Genomic DNA, 26,504 nt, shown 5'->3' on the forward strand with positions numbered 1-26,504 from the left:
TATTTATTTTTGTTTAATATTTTTTAATTTGGTTTAGCAAATCATAGTTAATAGATCAACATTTTTAATTCAGTAAAAAAAACTAAATTTTTTTTATAATTAAAACAAAACAGGAATTAAATAGATGCCACACAAGTGTCCTTGTTACATTTGAGGGTACAAGTGAGTGAAGGTTAATGACTTACAGAAATTTTGCTAGCAGAGGAAAAGAGATCATTATTTTGCTGTATAAGCTAATATAGTTGAGGTACAATTTTTCTCAGCATGGTTTGTGCTTGTTAACAGGAGAGACTTTATACAGGGATGGGATTCACTTGAATAGAAGGCATGCAAGAATATTTGCTGATCGTATTGAGGCAGTGAGAGGTGGGTCAGAAAACTGGTAGCTTGGGGAGGGGGGATACACAGACTAATTGTTTAACTAGAGCCCGCAGGCAGAGGTGAAAGCGGTTTTTGGATTGCTACTGTTGGAACATGCAGCAGCCTGTAAAGCATGCTGTCTGGAATTTCAGGTCCTGCTGTAGGTCATCATGGAACAAATGAGTACATGGGCAGTGTTAGGGTAACTAAGAGTAAGAACATGTGCACTAATGCTAGGAGCATTTTAAATAAATTTGATGAATTTGAAGTACCAATTAAGTTGTCGAATGCAGACATTATAGCATTAGCAGAGAACGTGGTGTCACTCAGACGTAACTGATGCTGAATTTGAATATGAGGAGTACAATGTGTACAGAAACGAGGGGTTATGCTCTTAGTTAAGAAGAATATTGAATCTAAGGCTGTGCATCCAGTTGACTTGGGTGACAAGTGTAATGTTGAGTCAGTTTGATGTGATAAAAGCACGGGAAAAACAAAATTGAGAGTAGGAGTGCGTTATAGGCCTAATGACTGTGATGAGTAAACCAAACAGCCATACAGGGAAATAGTGGGCCAGCAAATCAAGATATCTCATAATGGGGGATTTTCAACTGGAAATTGTAGGTTAGTCACTCGCACTTTAGCAAGACTTTTGTGGATTTCTTGAATAACCGTTTTCTTCAGCAGCACAGCATGGTTTTGTTAAGGGGAAGTCTTGCCTGACCAATTTGATTGGATACTATGATGCAGTCACAAAAGAACTAGATGCAGGGAATAACTTTGATATTATATACTTGGATCTTAGAAAGGCTTTTGATACTGTTGCACGTAGAAGATTGCTGCAAAAATTGGAGCAGTGTGGTATTGGAGGCAAATTGTTGCTATGGATAAAGGGGTGGTTGAGGGGGAGAAGACAGAGAGTGGTAATCAATGGACACTGCTCATCGTGGACTAATGTTATTAGTGGAGTCCCTCAGGGTTCAGTATTGGGTCCTTTATTGTTCTCTGTATTTATAAATGATATTGATGATGGTACATCAAGCTTAATGTCCAAGTTTGCAGACGATACGAAGGTTGGCAGGGTTGTCAAGGACACTACCGACACTATGCTGCTGCAACAGGATCTGGAAAGGTTGAGCAGATGGGCTGAGAGGTGGCAAATGAAGTTTAACATTGACAAATGTAAAGTACTACATATGGGAAACAGCAACCCCAGAGCAACGTATCAACTCTGTGGTACTACACTGACAGTGGTAGAGAATGAAAGGGACCTGCGGGTGATTGTGCAGGCAGATATGAAGTTCTCTGAGCAGTGCAGATGGGCTGCAAGAGTAGCTCATGGTGTATTGTCAATGATATGTAGGAATTTTTCTAGCAGGGATAAGGAGGTGATTATTCCCTTGTATAAGGCAATGGTCAGGCCACACCTAGAGGCCTGTATACAGGCCTGGAGGCCTCATTTCAAGAAGGATGTAGAGCTGCTGGAACGAGTACAGAGAAGGGCAACAAGATTAGTGAATGGAACAAAGGGGTGCTCTTACGAAGAAAGGCTTAAGTTTTGTGAATTACAGTGTCTGGAGACTAGGCACCAGCGAGGTGATCTGATAGAGGTGTACAAAGCCTTGAATGGTTTGAGCATGCTCAATGCTGATGGGATTCTTCCTCTTGCTCAGAATAATCACCTGAGAGGGCATAAGTTCAAATTGAGGAAAGACAGATGTGCGGAAATTTGCCTTTAGCCAACGGGTGGTTGGTAGGTGGAACAGACTTCCATCCCTTGTCGTGAAAGTTGATAGCCTAAATAAGTTTAAGGCTCAGCTGGACAGGTATTTTGAACGAACAGAGGGGTGAAGTGGAAGTGGGTATTTTTTATTTATTTATTTTTTTTTGGCTGATGCTGCATAAGCTTGCTGTCTTGCATCAAATGCCTCTACTAATGCTAAAATGCTAATGTTAGGGAAGCAACAAGAAGAAGCAATACTCTTGATCTGGTTATCAATAGCCATGCTTCATGCATTAAGAATCTGCAGGTAAAATACCCACTGGGTGGCATTGATCACAGTGTACTAATGTGGAATTTAATTAAAGACATAACTATTGTCAGTGGTAAAGGAAAAGGCTTTTGTAAGGGTGACTACAGCAGTTTCAGGGTTTTAAATTCTGCTGTGGGACCAACTGATGATGTTACCAACAGCAAATTCTAAATGGGAAGTCATCAAAGAAGCTACTGGGCTTTTCATACCAACAAAGAAATACTGTTTGCGGATGATACAATGGTTGTCAGGGTGGTTAACGACAGTCATCAGGATGAGCTACTGCAACAAGATCTAAGAAAATTGGGTTGAGAAATGGCAGTTGAAGTTTAATATTGACAAATATAAGGTACTGCATGTGGGTAGCAGTAACCCCAGAGTGACTTATCAACTGTGTGGTACTACACTCAGGGTAGTGGAGAACAAAAAAAGACCCAGGGGTAATTGTGCAGTCAGATGTGAAATTCTCTAAGTAGTGTAGACATGCTGCCAGGACAGTTGACATCTGTAATTCCACCACTCCTTCAAAATGAGTCTGAACACATGCTTCTACTAGTCAAATTTTATTCTCCATCCAACTGCAAACTCACAAAACTAATTTTTCATCTTGCTCATTTATCCCTTCTATTTCTTTTCCCCAGAACAACCTAGTGGAGCAGCAAATATTTTGCTGCTCCCTGTGTTTAAAAATATTTTTTGTAAACACAGGGTTGGTAATTAACAGAATAGCTGAACCTGGATTTATTGAATGACTATTTTATTTTCTGTAGAAGCAAGTTAGAGAAAGTTATTTCTCTTTTAATCTGATTATCAGCAATCGTTTTCTTGCATTAAGAATCTTCAGATAAAAAACCATTAGGTGGCAATGACCATAATGTATTTATATGGAATTAAATATATAACTACTGTCGAGGATGAAGGGAAGGAATTTTGCTTTCATAAAGGTGACTACGATGGTTTTGGTTTTTAACTCCGAATCATTTGTGTGGGATAGATTTTACCCCAACGATATTTAAGCATCCAAAATATTTTTTGTTTGGTGTTTAACAGATACCAAGTGAGCAAAAGTATCTCCTAGGTAATTCCCATATCACATAGATATGGGAGTTGCTTAGAATCTAATCTGGCCGTAGAGCTTTGATTCTGTTAACTAAATGTAAACAGCTGAAAAAAATATAATGTTCACATTGCATATGCTAGATGCAATGTGAACATCTATATTTTGTAAACAGAGACACTCGGGTGAGCATCATGCGAGTGTCTTTGTTTCAATCAGGCAGTAAGAGTGACCTTAAATTCTAAAAAATATAATAAAATCTTTATTATTTGTTTCTTTAGTTTATTTTTTCTTGAGTGTATTCTTTTAACTGAGTTTAACAAATGAAAATTAATAAATCACTCGTTTCAATTCAGCTAAAAATTAATTTTTATAATTAAAAGAAAAAGGGATGTCTCACAGACACCACACGAGCATCTTCATTAAATGGAAAGCATGAGTAATGGAAGCCTAAGGAAAATTTACAAAAAAATTATTAGAAGGGATGGACAGACGAAGCAGGTGTTTTCTTTCAGATGATGCTGGATAAGCTTACTTCCGTGTGTCATTTGGAACTACTAATGCTAATTCTATCCTTCTCATGTTTTTTGGGAAATACATTTCCCAAAAATTATAATCTGCAAAAATTCAAGTAGAATATAAACATCTTTTGTCTTAAGGTTTAACCCATGCATGGTACTATACTATAGGCTCTAATACATTTCTTATTTGTGGTTTTAATTTGGGGGGGGGGGTGCTGATATATGTATCTCCAAGTTGCAAAAATGCTTCATGGACAAGGTTTTCTCGTGTTTTATAACTTTAATCTGGACTCTGTGTTTTTAACTGGTTTTTGGCCATTAAGTGTCTCCATTTTATCAAAAGAAAATGTAAATGTTTTGATAGCAATGACATGTTCATTTTCAATCAGATGACCACATTCAAAAACACTACAGAGATTATGATTTCAAGAAATTCATTGAGCTCAAAGAAAAGAATATCCTTGGAAAAAAAGTGGGCATTTCTGATTTCTGATATGGAAACCATTTCTGGAGCAGGCTAAAATTTTTTTGCAATACATAATCAGTATTCCTGAAGTTGTGTTATAAAAATAGCATCTACTTTTAGTGAAAATATAGTCTTCTTACTAGAGACACCATTGAAAGTATCCTAAATTAGTGTTGTAAATTTCAGTTACTGCAAATTATTGTATTTAAAAAAAAACAAAGAAAGAAAAATTGTTCTGCTTGTATTCCTTGACTATATAGGCTACCAATAATATTATCATTAATCATATTTGGTGGTCATGCATGGAATCAAACTAGAGTCAAATGAAACATGTACTGCCATATTTCTGAGTTGACAACTCCTTGGTTTACATTAGGCTTTCTTACTAAATTAAAGACAAAAGATTAATGTTGGATGCCACATTCATCATTAATCAAATGAACAAAACAAATCATGAAAATACTGTGGAAAATATTTGGTGATTGAAAATTCACAACCCAAATACTAGTAAAATATTAATTCTTCTATTATTGGATTATGCAATCAAGTAATTATAATTATAAAGGTATTTGATTTGTAATTAGGATATTTACCTAAATATAAATTAAAATGTGGCTTTGATGTACATATATAATTTTGAACAAAAATATTGTTAGACTTGTTTTGTTATTTCCCATATTATTATTGTTAGCCATGTGGTGCAAGGAAGCCTAAGGCTTATGCTGCACCAGTCAAAAAAAAAAAAAAAAAAAAATTCTGAATTACACAGAGGGAGAGAGAATCAGAAGTAGAAAGGAATCACCAAGAAAGAGAAGAATGATGATATCCAGCTCAGGACCCTGGGTGTGCCAAGCCCAACTCACCAGATGTTGAGCCCCTGGGGTTAATGAATGTGTGCTTAAAAGGGATATATGATGTGATGGCTTTGTGATTCAAAAGTTTATTTCATTTTTAATATGATTATATACAAATTTATTATGCTGATGCATAATAAATTTGTATATATTATGCATCAGCATGATCTATAAATAAATATTTTTCCCAGTTTGTCCATCAAGATGCTGGTGGCATGCATAAGACATTCCTACATCCACCTAGCCTTGTTCAGCCGTTTTATTTATTTTTAATCAATAAATAATGAACAGAATTTCACCTAAACAAATTATGCAATCATTCCATATTAATTTGAAGCAAGATTTCAATATGAATGAACAGTAGTGAATATACCAGGGGCTCACATCTGGTGAGTTATGGGCTTGGCACACCCAGGATCCTGAGCTGGATATCAACATTCTTCTTTCTTGGTGATTCCTTTCTACTTCTGACTCTCTCTCTCTTGGGGTAATTCAGAATTTTTTTTGGCTGGTGCAGCATAAGCCTCAGGCTTCCTTGTACCATATGGCTAATAATAATAAAGGGTAGAATTTTGTCACCCCTCAATTGGAAACTAGCTCTGGTCGAGGTTTCCACTTGAAATGATTAAGAATTTTTTAATCTTTAAATATGCTATTAAAAATTTACCGTTTAAAATATTTAGGAATACAATTTTATTATACACTCCACTTACGCTGTGGAGATTTCGGAATACCCTACTGTGAATTAAAATATAAAACATGTCAAAACAGTGCTAGAGCTTTATGAGTAGACATTAATCTCGAGAATCATCCACCACCAATTTATGATTTTCAGTCGATTGCTGCTATTATGGACAGCAGTGATATCGAGTCGGAAATATTCGTTCCTGCAAACTGACTGGAAATTCATCGCCAGTGTCTGTCTCGTTGTTTGATGATGGATAATTATGTAGAATAATATTCTGGAAAACAATAAAATCAAAGAATATCCAGTACATTAGTCGATATTTTATTTCGACTAATCCATCGATGGTCCATTTCGATTTACCCGTTACTAGTAATGAGTCGACTCCATGAGGCGTGTATCGAGAGTAGTATCGTCTATCGAGGCGTTGTGAGTCGGCTCCCGTGAATCACAGTAGTGAATCGATTCGTTCACAAATGGATGTTTCTTTTTAATTAAGAATGTGATGAATATTTCATTTTATTCATGAAACGAGAGTTGAACATTGGGATTCTTACTTATTAATTCATCTCCAAGTTGGCTCTGGCACATAGGAAAGGGAGAACTCCCGCAAAGATAGTGTCATGGCAAATAAGCTTAGAAAAACAAGTGTAGTCTGGAAATTTTTTGCAGCATTACAAAACGGGAAAGCGAGATGTGGCCTGTGTTCGGATATTTTGTCATCTTCACATGGTTCTACTACAAACTTTTTGCGACATCTGAAAAAAAAACACCCAGGAGCAGAGGAACCCAAACCTAAAGCAGTATTAATTCGCCTCCGAGCTTTGAATCCTGTCAGAAAGCAAGAACCAGTTGCAGCAGAGGTATGCAATACAATAAATTTACAATGGCTTCAAGTCTCCCACGTGAATAAAAAACTAATTATATACATATGTATGACGTAGCGGTCTCTAATAGCTAGTAACTGCAGATCCTATTCCAAATGTGATAATGGGCTGATTGTGGTCATGGGACGAGATACGCAGACGCACTTTGAGAGATCAGGCCAATACAGCTGGTGTTAGCCGATGTTTTGATGCTTGCAATAAAGATGTGAATACCTCTGGCCTTAAGAGTATAAATGGAAATTTATTATTTATTCATATATTTTTTAAAAAATGCAATTTTGTGTTACATCGGATTTCTCTATTCAGTTATAATCCATATCTCTATAATAGATTTAAAATGAGTACAAACCTAGTTATTAAAAACCGACTACTACACACTTATTCGGTTTTTAGTAACTTTTACTCGACAAGTGAATTCCAGGTCACTCGCTTTTTTTTTTTTTTTTTCCAGAACACTGACATAGGTGATATTCGAATTCCGCAAAACTTATTAGCGTCTAACCTTTCTTATAGTTCTCGATTTTCAGTCATGGAGAATTTCTGATCGATCCATGCCACCAATAAAGGCCCAAAGAACGATTTGACAAATTGGAAGAAATCGGCAAAATAAATGAATTTTACTCACTGTATTTGCCCATTCCTTCTAATATTGTTTAATCCTTCAGAACTCCCTGGGTCTAAAGACCTCCAGAGTCGCTACTTAGGGTTTAAATGAAATAAACTGAATGAAAACGCTAAAGAACTAGTAGCTTTCTAAGATGCCTATGCTCCATAAAACCAGCAATAAATCAACCGTAGTTTTCCCAATGTCCCTGTGTATTGATAAATCCTTACCAATTTGATCCATAGATTTTAAATAAGGGCTGCATGTAGTAGACTAGGTTCTTCTGCTCACAGAGTATCTTACTACTCTGTTCTTCTACCAATCGCGCAATGCATTATGGCTCAGCGTTGTTCAAGTTACTTCAGTGCTTTTATGAATCGATTCTTGCGATTCCGCTCGATTTAGTGAACCTGTTCATTTAAATAATGTTTCCTACCTGCTTTGCTTTTAAGTGAGCATGTTTAAAGTATAAATTAGGATTGTTTTCTTTGACAAATTTCGTGTAATAGGTGTTTTAATTTCACTAATGCTATAGTTAATTAATATATAAATTAATTAACTATAGCATTATGAACAATTTGCTTAAATTTACAGTTATTTTTATTTATATTTTCTTGAAATGCATTAACTAGATAAATTTGAAGTTATCTGTAAATTTTTTTATACTTATAATTATTAGAATATGAAAAATTGAATAGGTTTTAAAATTGGCTTCAAGTCTCCCACTGAATAAAAAACTAATTATATACATATGTAATACTACATTATATACAATATAATGTAGTTTAAAGAAATCACTTTACAACATTAACATTATTTTAATTAGTTTATTAGTAGGGAAAGGAAATTAAGTTGAAGTATGGAAATCAGAAACAGCTGTTTTTAATTTGGATATTACAACTTGTTAGAGCAAAGTTGTAATAATTTTATTCTTTTCTTACCAATAAACTAATTAAAACAATATTCATGTGATAAACTAATTTTTTTAAAGCTTAGAGAAGGCCATAGATATACTAACTCAATTTACAGTGTTTTAAAAATAAAACATTATGTTCAGGAAATAACATACTATTACCTAGTTCTTGAAAAATGGAACTAAGTAATAGTATTGAATATTGTAATGTGTTTTTCTATTTTTTAATAATATTTATATACATAATAAGCTGAAATTTTGTGCACTTCATGGTCTTTTAAACTGGAATATCTAAGAGATGGATGTTTCTATTTCTGTCTAAAATGTTTTTTGACCAATTTTCATTAGCATCAATTTTTTCTTTTTTTGAAAATAAAAGGTGTAAAACAGCATGTTTTTAATTTTTTATTAAAATTTAAAAAGTATGTACAATTATTGCAGTCCATTAAATGTACATACAAGTATTGCAATCTATTAAGGAAAGGTGAAATGTTAACATTAAGTGGAAATAAAAAATAAATAACTTTCCAGAAATTAAAAAGAAAGTCGGGCACCTGTGAGGTGAACTGCCCATTTTTGCTATAATTTAGTTTCTAACAGGCTGGGTTTCTACAGGGCTTCTGGCAAATATTGATGATTTCATGAACCCTTGAGATATTGTTCACTACAGAATTCACAGACATATGATACATGGAAAACCTGGGGTTTCCCCCCCCCCCCCCGTTATTAAGGAACAAGAAATGTACTAACAATTTTGTTAATACTCTACTAAGGCTTTTCATTCACTTGGATATTGGTCCAGATTCCTGGAAGGTGTTTTCCATGCAACTTGTGTATTTCAAAAGGAAACTGCTTTTTAAGTTTAAGGTATGTAGTAATTGGATGGCATCTATTGTACCCACCCCTTCCCCAGACACTTTTGTATTTTTATTTGTAAACACTTCAGTGTGGTTATACCGAGGTTGTGTGTGGTTTAATTTTATGGACAATAAAGTGAATTAATACACGCACATATACACCCTTCTCAGTATCATTGAAGGTAATGAAATAGATATTTTTCAGTATCTGTTCTGTCAGGTTCAGTATGAGACTGTTAGCATTAGTAGAGACATACGATGCAAGAAAGCAAGCTTGCATCGTATCAATAAATCATTGATAGGATGAGAATATTAGCATTAGTAGAGGCATACGATGCAAGAAAGCAAGCTTGCATCGTATCAATAAATCATTATGCAGCATCAGCCAAAAAAAAAAAAAAAACACTCCCATTTCACCCCTCCATTCGTTCCAAATACCTGTCCAGCTCAGCCTTAAATTTATTTAAGTTATCAACTATCAAAACAATTGATGCAAGGCAGTCCATGGTTGGGGAATAACAAATTATCCTGTCATGTTTAGCATTTTTTAACAATTCCTCATAGCAAACGTGAGTGTGAGAGAATATTCTACCAGGTTTAAAAATACTACTGGTGAAGCTTGGGAAGTACTCCTGACATTGAAGTCTAGACAGCATGGTCACCATCAAGTTTTGTTGTGAACAAAACTTTTCCATTTCTGAAGGGGACAAAGTTGTTAACAGTATCTTTCTTGAAGCAATAATAATCAATTGTTGTCTAACACTCAATTCAAACAAATCTACAGACAAAGATTCTAGTTGAGTTGCTGTGGCTGTATTTTAATATAAAATGTCCACATTATCACTCACTGAAACTTAATTTCTAGCTCAACGTGCACTTAAAAAACTTGCTTTTTCAAAGAAGTCTCTCTTTTTCCTCCTGTTTATACACTGCTCGACAAAATTAACAGAACAAAATGTTTTTCATGAATATTTTATTGTGAACAGTGTTACCGAAAGTGAATATTTGATATAATAGGTATTCAAATTCAGAGTATGTAATAAAAATCAATTTACCACTTTATGGAGCCACATGTTGTCCAAATTATTCATGCCTATAAAAACACAGGTTGCAACCACATCCCTTCATTCCTGTTTTTTTGGCTTTCTCAGTAAGATAGCCACAACTTCAGTACTCAGGATGGCTAGTCGCCATCGGTTAGGATGATTCTTTGAGATGGTGGGCCATTGGGTGACTTAATTTTTGTGTTTTTGTATCGGCGGCTCCTAGAACAGAAGTTCATCTCCGCCTCGTTGCTCTGTTCAGTTTTTACAGACTCTGTCAAGGTAAGGCCAGTGTGTGTCGTGTAAAAAAAAAAAAAAAATTATATATATATAAATAAATATATATATATATATAAATAAATAAATCAATATATATATATAAATATATAAAAAATAGATAAATAAAAAAAAAAATTTTTTTTTTTTTTTTTTTCCAAACCAAAACCACACAGAAATATCCCAGTTTGGATGAAGATAGAAAAGGAAGGCGAGAGAGAGAAAAAAAAAAGTTTAAATCCCACAACCTGGTCAAGGAAAGGAATAGAGCGTCGGCCAGGATGTCAACAAGCAGAATGATGGGAGAAAAAGAAAAGAAAGAAAGAGGGAGGGATTTTTTTTTTTTAATATTAATTATCCTACACGGGATGGACAGGAAAAGGCTAGCAGGAGAGTGCTAGGACTACTAGTGCTAGCAGATCATGAGAAGGAGAGAGAGAGAGAGAGAGAGAGAAAAAAATTTCTTCCCATGCAAGACGAAAGAAGTGCTGAGTCGGCATTAAGCCAAGCGGCCATTAGTTATTGAATTGCAGAAGCTTCTAGGATGATCCTCCTTCTACGCTTGAATATCTCTGCCGCAAAGTGCTGTAGTGCACCTAAGTTCCTTTTGGTATGGACCAGGAGTTCTACTTGGTCAGGAGAAAATCCCGAAATTGCTGCCTGGAGTTGTTGTCTATGGTCCTCGTAGATAGTACATTCAAAGAGTAGATGTTCCCAACTTTCGACAGACCCACAGAAACAGAGATCGGTATTTAGTATACCTAGTTGGTGGAGTTTCTTGTTGAGAGATCCATGTCCAGTGACCAGAAAGGAGGTTTCCATGCTGATTGAGAACCACTTGTTGACCGCTTTGCTGGTTGCGAATGTGACATCCGGTATAAATGTTCTCGTAACAACATCTTTTGTGGACGTGTTCCATCTTGTCTGCCAGAAATTGATTAGCTCATTATAGCAACAAGCTCTTTCCTGTTTGGTATCACTGTCCAGGTTGAGCGGAAATTCTAGAAGCCAATTCAGAAGAACAGTGCCCATGGAAGTATCTGTAGAAGAGGCATGAAGCAGAAACAGTACATCTCAGACAGCGAGTGGAGAGACTCTGTTATCAGTGAGTCATTAATTAACCTAACTGCCCTCTTCTGAATGGAATTTAGAAGCCTGAGAGATGTTTTGCGGGCACCACCCCAGATGTGGGAACAATATTCCATGGCAGGGCGGATTTGTGATTTATACAGAGCAAACAGCTGTTTGGAAGAAAAGTAACGCTGAGAGCGAAAGAGAAAACCAAGTTTTTTAGATGCAGAGGAAGCAATATTTGTAATTTGCTTGTGCCAAGAGAGATTAGAAGTCAGGGTAATCCCCAAAAGAGATATATCATTTTGCCTAGAAATCGGAGTGTCACTAAAGATAAGCATAGGAGCAGAAGAATGCTTTTTGCTAGACTGAGTTTAGAAGGGTTGAAATCAACTAAGTTGTCTATGCCCCACTGGAGAATTACCTGAAGATCGGCATTTAAGGAATTGGTAGCAGATTTTCGGGAAGTTGAAGCTGATTGAGCAGGGCAAGGTTTCTCAAAATGGAAAGTGGAATGCAATGTGCTATTATTATTATTATTATTATTAGCCATATAGTAGAAGGAAGCCTGAGGCTTATGCTCTACTAGGCAAGAGAGAGTCAGAAGTAAAAGCCCATACTCACCAGATGTGAGCCCCTGGGGTTAAATATCATCGACAAAACTATGGATAGGATTTCCAGTCAATGAAAGGTCATTAATATACAAGAGGAAAAGAGTGGGGGAAAGAACTGAACCTTGGGGGACACTGGCATTAGTGAAGAAGTTAGAAGACAGAGAGCCATCTACCATCACCCTCAGTGAGCGATTAGAGAGAAAACTGGATAACCAATTACAAAAACAATTGGAAAACCATAAGATGGAAGCTTGTTTAGAAGACCTTTATGCCAAACACGATCGAAAGCCTTTGAGATGTCAAGAGCAACTACTCTTGTTTCACCGAACCTTTCCATTGAATTAGTTCATAAATGGGTAACATAAGCCAGAATATCACCAGTGGATCGACACTGACGGAATCCATACTGGCGATCGTTGATCAGACGGGAGGTTTCTAGGTATTTTAAGAGTTGCGGTTAATTGAATTCTCCGTTACTTTAGAGAGAGTAGAAGTAATTGCAATGGGACAATAATTGGATGGGAGGGATTTGTCACCCTTTTTGGGGAACTGGCTGGATATGAGCAAATTTCCAAGCAAAGGAAAAACACCTTTGGAATAAGAAAGTGAAAAAAGGCAGCAAAGAATAGGAGTAAGTTCAGGAGCACAGGTTTTGAGAGCAAGTGGAGAAATACCATCGGGACCTGGAGCTTTCTTAGCATCAAGATTCGTCAAAATCCTTGTGACATCCTTTTGACGGAAGTCCACAGGAGGTATTGAATGGAGCATGTTGGGAAGTGTTTTACCAAGATCATTAATACATGAGTTGGAAGAAAAATGGGATGCTAGCAGGTCATCTTTATCCTTAGCTGAAGTGACAACAGAACCATCTGCTTTGGACAGAGGTGGGAGCAGAGATGGGCAAAAGTTGCAGCCAGTAGCTTTGGCAAGAGACCAGAATGCTTGGCTACCATTAGGAGAAGAAGCAAGTTTTCTACTCTTAAGCCTGTTCAAACTCTTGTTTGGACTGATTAATAACTGCTTTACAATTGTTGCGAGCTTTTGGTGTAGGCAGAAAATGAAACTGAAGAATTAGAAACAAGCCAATTACAATATGCAACATTCTTCTCTTGAACAGCCTTAAAACATTTCTGGAAAAACCAAGGTTTAGATAAAGTGGAGTGTAGGATAAGGGATTCCAGTCATGCAAAAATAATTTCACTGACACGATCTGAGCAAACGTTGACATCAGAAGTTTTGAAACAGTAATCCAACCAAGGAAAAGAAGGAAAGAAATCTCGCAGGTCATCCCATTTTGCATTCTTGTAATGCCAAACAACACAAGGTTTGGAATAGCCATGAGATAAAGGCTCCATTGGAGAACAGACAATCACCAAGTTGTGATTTGAAGTGCCTAAAGCACCTCTCACTTCGACCGTGTACTTAGAAGGGTTGTAGGGTTGTTTGCGAGAAAAAGATCAAGCATGTTGGCTGTATGATTAGGATTGTCTAGTATTCTTGTAGGTAAATGAACAATCTGTGCAAGGTTATTATTAATTGCAAAAGCCTCAGCATCTCGACCAGCTGGGTCGGTGTGACTAGAAAACGGAAGCTAGCTGGAGTTGTGAACATTAAAATCACCAAGAACAATTACCTCATTGTTAGGAAAGTTGGACTGGAGAAAGTCAAGTTGGAAAGAAAGGAAGTCAAAGAGCTCCAAGTGATTAGTGGAGTTGGGAGAACAGTAGAGACAACAGATGAATTTGGCACAATGAGGTAGAGAGATTTTAAGCCAGAGAAGATCAAAGTGAGGAGATTCCAAATTGCCAAGTCTCTGAGAGGGAATATCAGAATGGACATATGCACAAGTACCACCTTTGAGGCGAAAGGAATCATACAGCGAATAATTTGGGCATCTGAGATGAGCAGTAGTTGAATCAACCGATAACTGAGATTCTGTCAGAAAAAGTACATGGGGGTTTGGCAGACTGCAAGTAGAAATGGACATCGTTGAGATTAGAATTGAGACCACGTATATTTGTGAAATGAATTAGTAAGTGCTTTGAAGGTTTAGATCTTTTCACAGATAAGCTTGCTCTGTTAGTTTGACAATTCATGGTGTATTCAATAGTAAGAAAAAGTGGGTGGCACACGCTGTATGAAGTAATGAAATTTTTGGATATGGTGTACACATGGTAAGGATATACCCAGATCCTTGACAGTGCTCCCCACATACACACTACTCGGACTCCCTCCAGTCACTATCTGGCAGAGTAGAAGTAGCAAGATTATACACTAGCTGATCCGGAAGCCTCCTAGAGAGTTACCAATAGGCTCGGTCTGGTGTACTAACTAGTGGCTTGCAGGCCAGCCACTAACTAGTGGCTGGACTGCAAACACCGTTTTAGAGCTGTGCCTTTGAAATGTAAGGAATATTGAATCTCACCACGATGTTCATCATAACCTCAAAAGTCATCAATCATACTGCATGATGGAAGAGATAGGGAAGGGTTGACCGGAACTAAGCTCTGGAGACTAAACATGGGTTCCACCACTTCAAGCCTCCAATAAGCAAAGTGGTGGTATTGCTCCGGTTGATGAGAATCATCTACCACCTAGAATATTTGTTTCTTCTCATGACAATTGAGGTCAGAAGAGTTTTTATATACATTCATTGACTTACATACATATGGGATGAAGGACAGCCAGGTTTTTTTGGCCTTACAGGGCCCAATGGGCTGTGCAGTTTTCTTGGCAGTATACAGGCTCAAACCCACAACCTCCTTACATGTAGCTGTGCACAGGGCCGTTCCTGGCTCATTGGTCGCCTGCATGCAGCAGGTATTTGGCACCCCTTTACATCAAATGCATCCCCAATTCACAAAGGGGGATCGAAGGGTGACACGGTAATTACAGACCAGTTAGTTTAACTTCTTTTCCGGATAAAATAATAGAGTCACTGGTTAAAGATGCATTGCAGGATCATCTAGACAAGACTGCAGCAATAATTCAGACACAGCATGGGTTTGTTAAGGGAAAGTCTTGTCTGACAAATTTGATAGGATATTATGATGTGGTTACAAAGGAACTGGATGCAAAAAATAATTTTGATATCATATATTTGGATTTCAGGAAAGCTTTTGACACTGTTGTGCATGGAAGACTATTGTACAAATTGGAGCAGAATGGTATTAAGGTTAAGTTGCTACAATGGATAAAAGGATGGTTAAGTGGGAGAAGACAGAGGGTGGTAATCAATGGGTGCTGCTCTTCGTGGACTAATGTTATTAGTGGAGTCCCACAGGGTTCGGTGTTAGGTCCACTGTTGTTTTGTATATTTATCAATGATATTGATGAAGGTATATCAGGCTTAATGTCAAAGTTTGCAGATGATACAAAGGTTGGCAGAGTTGTTAATGACAGTAATGGCAGTGTGCTACTGCAACAGGATCTAGATAATTTGGGCAGATGGGCTAAGAAGTGGCAACTGAAGTTTAACCTTGACAAATGCAATGTACTGCATGTGGGTAGAAGTAACCCCAGAGAAACGTACCAACTGTGTGGTACTACACTTAAGGTGGTAGAAAATGAAAAAGACCTGGTAGTAATTTTGCAGTCAGATATGAAGTTTTCTGTGCAATGCAGACATGCTGCCAGGGCAGGTCATGGGGTTTTGTCAATGATATATAGGAATTTTGCTAGCAGGGAAAAGGAGGTGATTGTCCCTCTGTATAAGGCAATGGTCAGGCCATGCCTTGAGTACTTCGTACTGGTGTGGATGCCTCATTTTAGGAAGAATGTACATTTGCTTGAGCATGTACAGAGAAAGGCAACAAGATTTGTGAGGGGAATGAAGGGATCTTACCAAGAGAGGCTTAAGTTCTGCAAATTGCAGTGGTTGGAGACTAGGCACCTGCACAGTGATCTGATTGAGGTGTATAAGGCCTTGAATGGGTTGAGCACGCTGAATTCTGATGGGATCCTTGCACTTGTTCAGATTACGAATCTAAGGGGGCATAAATTCAAATTGAGGAAAGACAGATGTAAAATAGATGTGCGGAAATTTGCCTTTAGCCAGGGGGTGGTTAATTGCTGGAACAAACTTCCATCTGTCGTTGTGGAAGTTGATAGGTTAAATAAATTTAAGGAGGAACTGGACTGGCATTTGGAGGGAATGGTGTGTTTTTTTTTTTTTTTTGGTTGATGCTGCATAAGCTCATACACTTGCTTTCTTGCATCACATGACACTACTACTTCTATCATATTTTTAAAAGGAAAAGAAAATTGTGCATTTCCAAAATAATAAACGTAAAATTAAATTTTTCAACTTGCGGCATCATTTTCTTTTGCAGAATTAAATTGCTATTTATTAACTAACTACAATGGGACATGCATCATTTAAAAGAAAATTCCATAAATATTTTTATTTTTGTCATCAAATATTTAGTTTTGGCTCCAATTCCTTCACATTATGCAAAAGAAGTTGAAAATTAGTTGAAAAAATAAGATTTTGGGTTAGCATTGCCTTGTCGACCAATACTATATTGAAGTGTGCTTGAGATATGAAAACTACCTATTTAAAATTAAAAATACCATAAAAATTGGCTTGAAGATTAGTAATAGAATATTTTTTTTGGAATTTTGAGATATTTATTCAGATTAGAATAACTTTTATAGTTAGAAATCTGTTTAATAATGTCTTTAAGGAATGCCATTCGTATTGACTTTCTTGCAAAAAGTGCAGTTATTTTCATTTTGGATATACAATTGTTGTAATTTTTAGATTTCTTTCCATATTTATGACTTGGAATCCTGAGATACCGTATTAAGAAATCATCAGATGAAGGTTTTACGTTTTTTTTTTTTTTTTTTTTTATGAAAACCCCAAACACGAAAGGTATCAAAACCTATAGTACTTAGTACCGTGCATGGGTTGAAGGAGAAGTATGGGGGAAGGGGGATGCCGGAAACTTTGCTCTAGAGACTAAACATGGGTTTTACCACTTCAAGTCTCCAATAAGCAAAGTGGTGGTATTTCACCGGTTGATGAAAGTCATCTACCACCTAAGAACGTAATTCTTTTTCGTGCTTAATGGGCATTTTTGTAATTCCTCCAAATATTAATTTTGATTAAAACGATATTCGACAAAAAAAAATTTCATGATTTCCATGCAATGAACTTTGTATACACTCTTGATTTTCTAGGCTTTATTTAACAGGTAAACTTATGGAATAAAATGCCAGTAAAACGATTATGGAGCTTCAGGGTTCTATTCTCACTGCCCACATTCTTTGATACAATGACAAGAATCCTAGTAATTGTTTTATTATAACTAATTTTCTGACTGTAAGGCATGATATAACACTCAGAGAATAAAAATTCATATAATGAATGTAGTTTATTATTTGTGGTTCCTAGGGGTATGTGCACTTGCATTTTAATTTTAAAAATATGCCTTTTTAAAGTAAGAAACTACACTGGTGTTTAAAGAAAGTGCATCACCTAGGAATTTCACATTTTTAACCCTTTTTTGCGATGGTATGTTACATTAATGACTAGCATCACAAATAGAAATATATAAACAAAAGATATTTATTAATAGTTAAGGCAAAGCTAAGTAATATTTGACAGGTGCTCTCAAAATATTCTAAAATGAGCATTTGCAACATTTATACAACAGTTTTGGTAAACACAACAATTATGGCTAAATTGTTTTCAGAAGCCCTCAATTTGCTTCAGTTTATCATTTTAAATGAAAAGTTCACCAGGTGCAAAGTAAAATTTAGTTGAACCGCCTCTGGTCCTGATGACAGCAGCACACTGTCGAGGCATTGACAAAATCAATTTCTGAAGATAATCAACTCGTAGTTCGTTGTTCCAAACACGAATTATGGCTTCCTGAAGTTCACAAAGGGTCTTTGGTTTCTTTCTGGCAACTGCAGATTCCATACGATGCCAACAGTTCTCTTTAGGATTCAGGTCCGGGCTGTTTTCTGGCCAGCTAAGAGTTGGACTGTTCTTCCAACCATTTTTTCACCTGTAACAAATGTAAACACGTTACTGTCGAACCTCTAATGCAGAAATGAAGCTAAAGTAACTACAGAAGTGCCTACTTACATTTTTTGCCCGATGACAAGGAGCAGAGTCATTCTGAAAGATGCAGTTACTTGGCAGGTTGAAATGGTCTCTAATGGTTGGCAGCAATTTGCCTTCCAATATAGCCAGGTATCCATTGGCATTTATGGAACCTTTTATAAACTGCAGGTGATATGAAATGCACTCCCATATCATTTGGCTTGTAGGGAATTTCACTGTAGACACCATAGTCTGGATGGTATTCTTCACCACGTCTATGGCGAATTGCTTGTCTCCTATCAGAGCCATGCAAGATGAATTTCTTCTCATCCGAGAAAATAACTGGCCTTCCACTGCTCAGGGGCCCATTTGACTTGCTCCTTATACCAAATTAATCAGGCCTTTTTCATTTTTTATGTGAGGAGGGGCTTCTCCTTAGGACAATGGGCTACAAGTCCATTTTTGAAGAGGCAGTTTTTTGACTGTTACTGCACTTGCTACCACCCCTGTATGTTCTTCCCATTCTCTTTTCAGCTCAGACAAAGAAGCCTTACGGTTTTTAAGGCATAAGTGCTTCAAAATGCGATCCTGTTTTGGCATAGAGACTTGTTTGCATCCGGTTCCTTTTTTCCTATCAGCAGAACCAGTATTCTTGAGTTTGGAAAGAAATCTACTCACTGTCGCATGATTACAAGACACTCTATAAGCAATATGACAGGAAGAACATCCTTCCTCACATAAAGCAACAATAGCATTCTTTCTTCGTGACGTCAACTGCACGTAACTCGCCATCCTGACACAGTCAAGGAATGACTGCAACTCTTGCAGAACGTGCTTAAATAGCTGAAAGTAACAGTTGATGCAATATTACTTCATCATCTACGTGTGTCAATCTTATCTGATGCAATCTCTAGGAAATATTGCCATATACTTATGTTATTTGGATGACAATTACAATTTTAAGGGGTGGTGCAATTTCTTTGAACACCAGTGTAAATAATTTTGGGTTAGAATTTTAATTTCAATTTCAATAATTTTATACGGATGCAAATATACAGTATTATTAAGAATTTAAATATAAAACTAAAAGACACTAAACTACAAAAAAATAGTAAAACAACATTAAAAAATACTTATGCATTCAGCTCACAACTTTTTATTTTACATAAATTTTTGTGCTTTAATTGTAGCAAATACTTTGATTTAATTATCCATATCAATGCTCTGTGAAATATCATTTTCTATAGCAATTATTGCAAGGTTACTTAGTCTTTCTTGAAGCATTGTAGATCTTAAATAATTTTTAATCATCTTTAATTAGAAAAAGATCTTTCAGATATCATTTTAAGAAACTCTTTTGGACCATCACTACTAATATTTAATGCTTTTAATTTCAGCTCTTCAAAAAGTTTTGTCGTTTATTGAACACAGTACTGCCATAAATATGGTCACATGTGTTACTGCCTGTAACCACAAAATAAAAAGACACAGGAACTCAACTCTGGGTTTATCCTTGAACACCCAACAAATGAAGCAACACAACTCGTTCAAAATGCTCCCCCTTTGTTTTTTACACAAGACCTCAAATGTTCTGGCCATTCATCAGTAGAAGTACGCACAACATCCAGTGGGAAATTGGCCACAGCATGCTCCAGTGATCTCTTCAGGCTCTCTAATATGGCATGCCTTTTACCACAGACCATCCCTTCCAAAATAGCCCACAGACAGTAATCAAGTGGATTAAGATCTGGGCTGGCAGGAGGCCATTCATCATGATTGATGAACTCTGGTACATTCTCAGTTCAGCCATGTTTGGGTGATCTTTGCCTTGTGGGCAGGTGCTGAGTCCTGTTGGAAGGTCCAGTGCTGACCATTGAAGAGAGTGATTGAGGGGGGTCTCAGATGTGGCTCCAGAATGTCATTCAGGTACACACTTGCACTGGTTTTCACCCCCTGAACACAAAAATGCATCTTTGTTATACCTCTGTAGGAGACTCCCCCAAACCATCACTGATGCTGGATGATAACCCCTTTCAACCCTTTTAACAGCCTGACATGCCTCTGCAGAGCTATGGGCATACACCTTGTCATTTTGACAGTTGTGACTCTCCTCAATAGTAAAAATCTTTTCATCTGTGAAGAATCTCTGTTGATGCTTATCATTCGTGTACCGACACTGCAGTTCCTCTGATCTTTTGCTCCTCTGTTCCATCAGAGCTGGAGTTAGGAACTGTCCTATTCTCCTGTGATAGGCACTCATCCCTAGATCACTTTTGATTGTGTGACATCGATCTTGGTGATATTCCCATTTCTCTGGACATGATTTTCTGTTTTTGTAGGAGATTCCTACGAATTCTGTTCTCCACTGCCTTGATAGCTGCAGGGGTCCTCACAGTTCTTGGACCGGGGCCTGTCATCAATTCTCTGTTGTTCATTGTACCTATCAATTGCCCTGTAGACAAATCTTCAGCTTATTCCAAGTGGTTTCAGAAGTTTGAAAATTGTAGGTGCATCATGTCTTGCCTTATGACAGTAGTCCTGTTTTCTTTATCTCCCCATTCCATTTTCACTTGCTTCCTTTACTAGTTGATGATACCTGTTAAAGAAAACCATACATTAGTACTACACATAGGGTTGCCAGATGTCCTTTATTTTCATTTTTAAATGCCTGTGCCTCGTAATGGCAATGGCAGATTTCCCACAGGCGTAGGAGGCGAAATAGTTTGCAAAGCAATAAAATAGCTTGAAAAGAATGAAACGTGTGCCAATGATATTTTTTTATGTAATGAATGATCTAAAAAATTCACTGAAAAAATCTTCTTGATCAAGAATTTTTTGGGTATCAAGTTCATCAGCATTTTCAGAAATTAGACCCAGTAGTTAAAACCAAAATGAGTTTAATGAAAATACCCCTTTTTTTTTGTTTTTTTTTTTTTTTTTTGAAACTCCACAAATTAAGCTTTAAAAATGGTTGTCCTAACAATGACTCATTTGTTGAAAAAGCAGAATATTTTAAATTAACAGAAAAACTAAACTTGGATATGAATGGTTTATTTGATGAGGTTTTAGTACTGAAAACAAATTATGAAACTGTCAACCTCTGAAAAGTTTAAAACTTGTTTGAGTGCTTCGAGTCAATGGCATTCAATTTTGAAAAGTGTTGATTTTAAGCTTTCAAATATTTTCAAGGTCATTCCGTATGTTTTTTTTTTTTTTTTCAGTGCTGCAGACTTCGGCAAATTCACGAAGGATTTTTAATGTGGTGAACTTGAAGTGGAGAAATGGGCAAAATAGATGTTCAGTTTCACTCATAAAAAGCGAACTAATGATCTACTTCAATTTTAAAGATAATTCTTTAGATTTTTCTGAGAAATTTAAAAATGATGCCGAAGTTCTTAAGGCTGCTCGGAGTAGTACAAAATATGTTCAATGTGAATGATTTCCAGCTGTTAAACCAGTACGTTTTTTCTTTTTTTCACCTACCTAAAATTACTTTAGCTTGATGTGAATTAAGGCACTAAATTTGCATTAAAATATTTGGATCAATTCATGCTTTTTATATCATTCATTATCCTTCCCCATAAAAAGCCATGGTTTACCATTAAATATTTTAAATTCTAAATTAAACTAAAATTTGCAAATATCAATATGAAAGCTACAATTTTTAAACCAAAATCTACAAAAATATAAACAATGTTTAATTATTAACTAAAAAATCATTCAGTTTTCCATTTTTGTGGTGGGAGGGGGTGGAGTGAGAGCTGGAGAGTGGTATCATTAATTATATTTGAGTGTCCTTTAATCCAGTCATAGAAATCTGGCAACCCTAACTACACATGAAGCAAAACCAACAGCTCTGTGTTATCATTTTCTATTTTTATGGGAGTCTTACTTTTGTGACAGTACTGTGTGTATATCACTCTCATATGTAGAAGGATCTGTCATTTTATATATAAATTAATGCAATGCAATTTAAGGTCCTGATCATTTAAATCAGAAAAATTTAGTAAGAAGTTGAAACACACATCTATATCTGCTAACATGTCAAATCTAGTTCGTATTGAATTTATTTTTGTACCTAAGTGTAAAATAAAAGTCCACCTTATATTGTAATTTTCGGTCTGTGATTGGGTCATCTGGCGACTCATAGTCAAATTGATTTTTTGCACGTCTTGTTCTCAAAGCTACTGTTGCAGGAAATGTGGCTTCTAAATCCAAGTCATTCAATAACGAGAAAGCCTCAGAAATACACTTTTCAAAATATTTGTCAGACCTTTTCATTTCAAAATATTTTATCAAATTGGTCAAGGCTTCTGTACATTCTGCAATATTTATTTTAGGATTTTGCAACATCTTAGTAACGTTAACTTCATTTAGAATATCATACCATATGATAATCAATATAATGAACTTAAAAGAATGAATCTTTGTGTCAAGGGTTTGAGCAAGATTTTTAGTATTTATGTCTCCACTTTGGTTAGATATTAATTGTAACAGCGTGTCATAAATTTCACCAAGTTGAAATTCTAATGGCATAACTGCTTTTATTCTACTTTCCCAACCTGTATTGCTCACAGGTTTTAATGTAAATTTTGGAATATTTTCCATTAATTTTTCACTGTATGAGGAGGAAGAAAAGAAAGTGTATAACTCTTGCACAATATTGAAAAATTGAACAATTTTTAAAGTGACTTTTGCTGCATTATTGATTACTAAATTTAAAGCATGAGAATACGTGGTACAAACATTGCGCGACTATTTACATCTTTGATAAGTTTTTGAAGGCCAATATATTTTCCACTTGTATTGGAACCATTGTCATAACCGTAACCCCTTATGTTATTTAGTTTTAATTTATATTTTGGGAATAAATCATTTAATACTAATGTATTAAATGATTTATTCCCTTACCTGTTGTATCATTAATTTGATGAAATCCCAAAAAATGTTCCTTTATATCTACATCATTGTCGGAATTACAACAAAACGTATGATAAATGTTAATTGTTCAACATGGCTACTGTAAGGGGTGCAATCTAGAATAATTGAGAAATACCTGCTACTTTTGACTTTACCTAATATCTCTTTCCATATTTTGTTAGCAATTAAAGAAATAATTTCATTCTGAAATTTAAATCCAGATAATGTGGCATACGGCTAATATATATTTTTTAATATTGGAAAGGTGATCCTTTATGTATGGATAAAATTTAGCTAACATTTCAATTGCTTTCAAAAAATTACCATTATTGGGAACAGCAAAAATTTACTTCAGGAACAGAGAAATGCAAGAGACTGTTCAGCTAAATATTGAACAGTTTCAAAATTTCAGTCTGCTGATTTGCCTCTAGTTCATACAAGCAACGTTGTTCTTTATCTACAGTTGTTTGTTTTGTTAACATGGACTTTGTTGTAAAGTATTTATTGTGATTAGAAATATGAGCAGAAGATATTTCATGTCATCACAGATTAATGCTAGCACGCTTCCAATCAGAGAATCCAGTTGAACATAACTGAATATTTGCAGTTTCAAATATTTTACAACAAAAACAATATATCCTATTTGTTGAGGGTGAACATATTAACCAGTCTCAATTTACTTTTTTGTTGTTTGCTAATGCCCTTCCTTGTATAATATACACTTGAAAATCGTCCTTTTTCATTCAAAGGAAATGAAACATTATTCACATGTTTAGTTGAACTGCCTCCAACGTGCCTATCCACTTTCTTGATAAAATTTTGGGCCAATGACCAGGATCCTTAATGGCTTTTTAGCATTAGCATTAGTAGAAGCACATGATGCAAGAAAGCAAGCTTATACAGTATCAGCCAAAAAAAAAACAAAAAAAACCCCTTCCCATTGTAAAAATAGCAATCTTCAGTGTGGTTGCTCATTCTCTCCACACTATAGCATTAGCATTAATAGAGGCACATGATGCAAGAAAGCAAGCTTACACAGCATCAGCCAAAAAAAAAAACAAAAAACACCACACACCCTTCTCATTTCACCCATCCACTCGCTCCAAATGTTTGTCTAGTTCTGCCTTCAATCTGTTTAAGCTTTCAACTTCTATGACAGATGGAAGTTTGTTCCAGCAATCCACTACCTGCTGGCTAAAGGCAAACTTCTGCACATCTGTCCTACAACTGTCTTTCCTCAATTTGAATTTATGCCCTCTCAGGCAATTATTCTGAGCAAGAATCCCATCAGCATTGAGTATGCTCAAACCATTCAAGGCTTTATACACCTCAATCAGATCACCTCGCAGATTCCTAGTCTCCAGACACTGTAATTTGCAAAACTTAAGTCTTTCTTCGTAAGAGCAACCCTTTGTTCCATTCACTAATCTTGTTGCCCTTCTCTGTACTCGTTCCAACAGCTCTACATCCTTCTTAAAATGAGGCCTCCAGACCTGTATACAGTACTCAAGGTGTGGCCTGACCATTGCCTTATACAAGGGGATAATCACCTCCTTATCCCTGCTAGAAAAATTCCTGTATATTATTGACAAAATCCCATGACCTACTCTGGCAGCCTGTCTGCACTGCTCAGAAAACTTCATATCTGACTGCACAATTACCCCCAGTTCTCTTTCATTCTCCACTACCCGAGTGTAACACCACCCAGTTGGTACATTTCTATGGGGTTACTGCTTCCCATATGCAGTACTTTGCATTTGTCAATGTTAAACTTCAGTTGCCACTTCTCAGCCCATCTGCCCAACTTTTCTAGATCCTGTTGCAGCAGCATACTGCCATTACTGTTATTAACAACCCTGTCAACCTTTGTATCATCTGCAAACTTCGACATTAAGCCTGATATACCTTCATCAATATCATTGATAAATATATAAGACAACAATGGGCCCAACACTAAACCCTTGAGGGATACCACTAATAACATTAGTCCACCTAGAGCAGTATCCATTGATTATCACGCTGTCTACTCCCATTCAACCATCCTTTTATCCATTATAGCAACTTGCCCTTAATGCCATGCTGCTCCAATTTGTACAGTAGTCTTCCTTGTGCAACAGTATCAAAAGCTTCTGTGGGAATGTTTTCATCCACTGCTTCTGATTTTTCACCTCCAATAGAAGCGTAATTTTACTGTTGGAGAAGGAGACAGTAGTCTCCGAAAGCTTCAGGTTTTATCGCTTTTAATCCAGTTTATTTTAGATAATTGTATTGCTTCGGTATATTTTTAACATTTTATCGTAATTTATTTTAATATTTCCGATAGTGTATCACATTATTTTTATAGTAAAATTTTTTATTCCTTGGCTGGTGTTTGTCTTTAATTATTGCAGAAGTGTAATTTCCTTGCTGAAGGTTGTCCTATTACTTTATCATCATCAGAAATTTGCTCCAATTCATCACCTTTTTCTGCATGTGCAATAAATGCTTCTTGTTTTTTTTATTTTTATTTTTTATATTGTGATGCACTTAATTTTTTCCTCAGAAACATCTTACCTGGGTAATTAATCGAATAATTTTAACGATTTTCAAAATTAACATTTAGTCTGTTGCTCTAAGATATGAGTAATTTTAATTGACTCTTTTTTAATGAGTTAAAAACATTTGCCTTTATTATTTGTGCTAATCATAAAATTTTACTACTAATAAATTAATAAGAAGGTTAGCAATAGAAACACTTTCCTAAATGATAATATTCTGTCTTGTCATACGCCGTGTCTACGCGACTCTTACTTTAGTCCCGATTGAATCCTCATCTCGCGCAAACACAAGAGTTCATTGTCTGTGACTTGGCACCACAATCATTTAATACAAATTCTGCACAAAGTACACAACAATCCACACAATCATACACAACATGAAAAACAAAGTAGTTAGAGCTCCTATTGATATAAAATGTATTCAAACTTCTTTATCTTCAAGATAAAGTGCTGGTTTTCAATTTTTACGGCATTTTGCCTTTCTTTCGATTTTCTGCCTGCGTGTTGATCACACATTCCCTGTGCTTTTGAGCAGCCCTGGCTGTACATGCTTACCACTGAACTACAGCCATTAATACTTGCTCACCCATTCCATCTGTATAAAAGGCTCTCATCTTACCTTTCACAGTCTTCTGGTCTATAAATTTCAATGTCTATTGCATACTCCCATTTTCATTTTACCTTTGCTGCTGTATTACTCCATGCACAGCCTATGCTGGCATATGTAAGTTCCAATCTGGTAATTCTTTAG

At 36.1% G+C, this 26,504-nt stretch overlaps 1 protein-coding gene across 1 annotated transcript in view; it reads left to right on the plus strand.

The window, feature by feature from the left end:
* The window catches only part of LOC150086297 (uncharacterized), an 88,406-nt gene that overhangs the window by 46,746 nt on the left and 15,156 nt on the right, over positions 1–26,504 (plus strand). The gene's annotated exons all lie outside the window — the stretch shown is intronic.

The sequence above is a fragment of the Mastigoproctus giganteus genome, chromosome 5 (assembly GCF_048544385.1).
Source record: "Mastigoproctus giganteus isolate SK-2022 chromosome 5, ASM4854438v1, whole genome shotgun sequence".
In the NCBI taxonomy this organism is placed as follows: domain Eukaryota; kingdom Metazoa; phylum Arthropoda; class Arachnida; order Uropygi; family Thelyphonidae; genus Mastigoproctus; species Mastigoproctus giganteus.